The sequence below is a fragment of the Nicotiana tabacum genome, chromosome 15 (assembly GCF_000715075.1).
Source record: "Nicotiana tabacum cultivar K326 chromosome 15, ASM71507v2, whole genome shotgun sequence".
Classification (NCBI taxonomy): domain Eukaryota; kingdom Viridiplantae; phylum Streptophyta; class Magnoliopsida; order Solanales; family Solanaceae; genus Nicotiana; species Nicotiana tabacum.
Window position 1 is genome coordinate 29666707 of NC_134094.1, and position 5281 is coordinate 29671987.

Consider the following 5281-nt stretch of genomic DNA (forward strand, 5'->3'; position numbering starts at 1 on the left):
GTTTTATGTTTGGTAATTTGATTGTGCGCATGTTACATGTTTAGAGTGGTGCATAACTAGAACTTCTGTGAAGGAAGTGCTACCATACGAGCCAGAAATTAAAAAATAACTGCGACAACTGAAGAAGGAAAGAAATCTCGCCGGGACAACATAAATGGTTGGACAATCCTCAACTAAAGAACTCATGACTGGTAATGGTGAAGATAATGAGGATTTGGCTGCGAGAGAAGCAGCCCAACTACGAGAACAAGTTGCACGGGATGTTGAAGAAGCAGCTATTAGAAATGCGCAGAACATCTATGAAGAAGAGAGGGGTATCAGACTAAATCAACATCAACCCTTGCATGGGATACCACGTGACGATCATGCTAGACCGGTCTACAATCAAGGATTATCCAGTGTTCAACCACCTCCAATTGCAGCTAGTAATTTCTATTTAAAGCAACGGTTGTTCCAAACCCTTCAAAATTGTTGTGTCTTTAGAGGGAATATGAACGAAGATCCAAACAACAACCTAATGGACTTCGAGGAGATTATGAACATCTTTTAATATAATGGTGTGTCACAAGATACAATTTACTTAAGGGCATTCCCCTTCACACTCAAAGATGATGCAAAGCAATGGCTTTGAAGCTTACCTAATGGATCGATTCGAACATGGGATGAGATGACCAGAAAATATCTTGATAAATATTTCTCATAAGCTAAGAATGGAAAGTTTAGAAGATAAATCCATAACTTCTTCCAGAAAGATACTGAGACTATGTTTGAAGCTTGGGAGAGGTTTAAGGAAATAGTCAGGAAGTGTCAACATAGCGGAATTGAACTTCGGATGCAACTCCAGGAATTTTGGGATGAATTGACACCGGCCTCACATAGAACATTGAGAAATGCAGTCAGATGCCCTTTGATGAAGAAGACTCCAGAGGAGATAGTCATAATTTTTGATGAATTATCTGAAGATGCAAATCAGTGGCCCTATGAGAGTGCTGAAAGAAGAAGATCGACAGGTGTTCACCAGGTCAATGCTAACACATCTGTGAAGGTATAGCTTGATGCTTTGGCCAAAGAGATACGGAAGCTGACCTTAGCTACAATACAAAGTTAGCCTCACGCGGCTTGTGATATATGTGGAAGAGTATATCCTACTCATGAGTGTCAAGCCCTAACTGAGGAAGTGAATGTTGTGGGAAATTATAATACAATGGGTCAGAGGCACCCCTTTTTTCATGGAGTTCTCTTGGAGGTACTAAAAATGTGTGGCAACAAAATAACTCTAGACCTCAGGGACAAGGAGCTTCAGTCTTCCAAAATCAGCAGAGGCAACAATTTCAGCCTCACTAGTCCAATCAATCTGGTCTAGAAGATCTAATGAAGGGCTTCATCATCAAGACAAATGAGAGGTTGGACGCTCACGAGGCAGCTATCAAAGAATTGGCTACTAGTTTTTGAAACTTGGAGAGACAAGTGGGACAGATTGCAACAATATTATCTGAGAGAATTCCAGGTACTCTGCCAGCTGATACTGAGAGAAATCCCAAAGAAACAGTGAATGTTGTGACCTTGAGAAGCGGGCAAGTGTTGAAAGATACCACTCCACTCCAAAGAAACAGTGAATAATATTGATAAGAAGAAGAAAGGCAAGAAGGGAGCTGACAAAAAGATGGAGGAAACTTCGAGAAGGGATGAATCTAATGAGAGCGAGCATATGCGTTCTCTACCTTTTCCTCAAAAGCAATATAGAGAAAACCTGGATAAGCAATTTGAGAGATTTTTGGATATGCTGAAACAGGTTAATATAAAATTTCCATTCACAGAAGTGCTCTCCCAAATGCCAACTTATGCCAAATTCTTGAAGGAGATCTTGACAAAGAAGAGTAAAATTGAGGAGACCTCAATGGTCAAGCTCACAGAGCATTGCAGTGCGATATTGAAAAATAAACTCCTACAAAAGTGTGGAGATCCAGGGAGTTTTAATATACCTTGCTCTTTATGCTCTATTAATTTTGATAACTCTTTATGTGATTATAGTGCCTCAATTAACTTAATGCCTCTATCTATTTACAGGAAATTGGAGAAATAAGGTCAGTGCCAATATCTTTGCAGCTGGCAGACCAAACGACTCTGACACCCGAGGGGATAGTGGAAGATGTCTTAGTTCGGGTAGATAAGTTCGTATTTCCTATAGATTTTATAGTAGTGAATATGGAGGAGAACAATATTAGATATACACAAGAGAAAGCACATGCTTAGAGTGGGTGAGGATACTATAACTTTTGCAATGAATGTAGAAACGGGGGAAAAAAATGAGAAGCCAACTACAAGTGTTGAGTGGAAAGTGATGGTCTCAAAAGAGAAGGTTGCGGCGAGTGAGAAAGATAAGTATAGGGTACACACAAAGAAGGCTGAGAAGAAGTTATCTACATGGATGTGCGCATTAGTTCGAAGGCAAGGAATGGATCCAAACTTCGACTTAGACCCCGACTAGAGATTCAGAGAAGTTTCCTTTACCTTATATTTTTTAATTGTGTATCATGGGAACATGCCACAACTTAAAGTATGGGATGGGGGATATGTTGTATGTTGTATGTATATGTGTTAGTTTTGTTAGCTTTAGTGATAGAAATATTTTTTTGAATATCATTCGACAGGTTTCTGGAGGGAATCAAAAGAAAAAGACAAACAAAAATTCTTTTGTTAGGTAGTGTATTAATTCCCCTTTGGTTTTTCTTTGTGCTGCGATTCTTTTCCAAGGGTTTTGTTTAAACCGGGTGTAGTTAGTATTTTTTAGAAGTATGAAACCTTGTGCTATGATTTGAATTAAAAGCAATATCTCTTAACTTTATTATGCCTTGAGAATAGTAAGTGCTTTATTTGTGACGCTTAGGCTCAGTTTTTGACTCTTGTATAAGTACCTTAAATTGTTTGATCTTAACTTTGCTTAACTACTTTGACTAGAGTATCTTGATGAGTCCAATCCTGAGTGAGTTATATGTCATGTGTGTGTGAGGGTTTGTGTTATTTTGTGCATTGCATTTTATGTCTAGAACTTGCCCCGTGTGTTTGCGAAGCGAAATGGTAGTTTTGTTCACTCTTGGAAGTGATATAGGCATTTCTTTGTTGAGACAGTTATTACCCAACTAATTGTTATGTATCTTAGTTAACTCGGTTGAGCCTGTAATCATGTTTCTTTGGCAACCACGTTACAAGCCTTACCCATTTATTTGAATTGACCATCTATTTGAACTATTTATCTCTCGTGAGCACTTGAATTTGTTATGAACTTTGTAAAAGTTGAAGTGTGGGGTGGTTGGTTTGGCTTTTGAGTGGAACTAATGAAATAAGGAGAAAGGTGCACTGTTTTGAAAAAAAAGTAAGAGCCACTTGAAGTGAATAAGAAAAAGAAAGAAAACAATAACTGTATGATTGTGAAAAACATATTCCTTGATAGTGGTAACTCTTGATGTAATTGTGCTTAAAGAAGTAGGGAGTTTATGTATATTGATGTGAAGGTGGATTTTTGATTTGACATAAGTGTGGGGTTTTGAACAATGAATTGTATGTATTAAAGTGCTTAGGGAGGTGTAGTCACTCTTATATCTAAATGTATCCTACCCGTCCCATAACCTACATTACAACCAAGTAAAGTCCTACTTGATCCTTGACTGAATGAGCTCGAATAGTTGAGTAGTATACTACGAGCAAGCTTATGGTACGTCTTTTGTGGCATATGAATGTTGTTTCTGAGAGTGAGCAAATTCTTTCTATCTTAAGTTCCTAATTGTTCTTAAATTTTATTGTATTTGGAACTACTCTCTATTGTTGTGTGAGGGCACTTAATTTAGGAAGGAAAGGTAATATTGTTGACCTCTGTGTTAGAGAAAGTGAGCGGGTTATAATTAATGTGTGGTGTTTTTGAGTCAAATCTTGATGCTAGAATGTTACATTATTGTGCTTATTTTGTTTTAAATATTCTTGGTGTGATAAGTTATGAGAGTTGTTAAAAAGGTCGGGTCTTTGTGAAGTGTAGTTTGATTTCTCGAGGACGAGCAATAGTTTAAGTGTGGGGTGTTGATGGTAGGATATAATCTCATGTTTTAGTAGCTTATTACACTCTAATTTACTACACTTTTATTGTGTTTGAGCTTTAATCGCTAGTGTTTTTCACTAATTGTGTGTTTTATGCCTTGTAGGAAATGATTCTGAGTGATGTAGATGTTATGGAATGAATTTGAGTGATTTGGAGCTTTGAAGTCTGAGTAGAAGCCCAAAGGATCAAGCCGGGATCGTGTTCGAGGGGACAATGACCAAGTCTGGACGTCAAAAAGCAAGGAAAAATCCGTACTCTGAGAAACCTCCACAACCACGGCGCGCTTGTACAAAATTCCGGCTACCTGTCATAACTAGCTCTCTGTATTTCCCCACTAATTCCCCGCATGATGCACCGCCACATGCGGCGCCGATGTGAAAATTTACAGAATAATTGTCCTTTTTCGCATAGCAAAAGGTGATTTCGTTTGGGTCCGACCCTACTCGGTATAAATACATGGAAAAACGTTATCTTCTGAACTCTTGACATATTAGAGACCTAAGGAGGCTAAGGAGGAGTTGGAGAAGAAAAAATCACAAGGAGTTCATCATTCAATCATCACTCAAGACCCGAGTTTGGATCGTTTTATGTTTTCCTTTACTTTAAACTTATTTGTGATGAATTGTTCCATATCTATGGAGTAGTTCTATTTAGGGTTTGATGGATTTGGTGTATTGATATTTGTTTGTCGATTTATAACTCTAGTTTTATGTATTGAATCGTTTTGGATGATTTAATTGTTGCATCTATATTCACATGTTCATGTAATCGAGAGAGGCATAACTTGTAATATCTTTGCATTATCTTGTTGGTTGAGTTCATTAATTCTTCTTAGTAATCGAAAGAGGCTAGTTGAATCATTGACTAAACTTAATTAGGTGGATAATCGAGAAAGGTTCTCCTAAAGACCAATCCACTACGCATTCTTGCATATCTTCACAGAGCTTAAATTGGTTCATATTGAGAGGTTGAGACTTAATCGAGAGAGAAGTTTCTACTAAACAATTGTACTGACAATTATGTGAATTCGAGAGACTCACTTGAATATTAGAAGTGAATTATCTAGAGTTAAATCCCAGACAATTATATTGCACCTATCCTATCAAAACCCTATTTTCTCTCCCATTGATATCTTCCTTTGCTTATTCCTTGCTTCGATTGTCATTAGTCAATTAGCCCTAGATTCTTAGT

General features: G+C 37.6%; 1 non-coding gene across 1 annotated transcript; it reads right to left on the minus strand.

The window, feature by feature from the left end:
* Positions 1-715: 715 nt before the first annotated feature.
* Positions 716-822, minus strand: LOC142170048 (small nucleolar RNA R71). The gene has a single exon (XR_012699663.1). It is a non-coding gene; the product is annotated as a small nucleolar RNA R71 (small nucleolar RNA).
* Between the last annotated feature and the right edge of the window lie 4459 nt (positions 823-5281).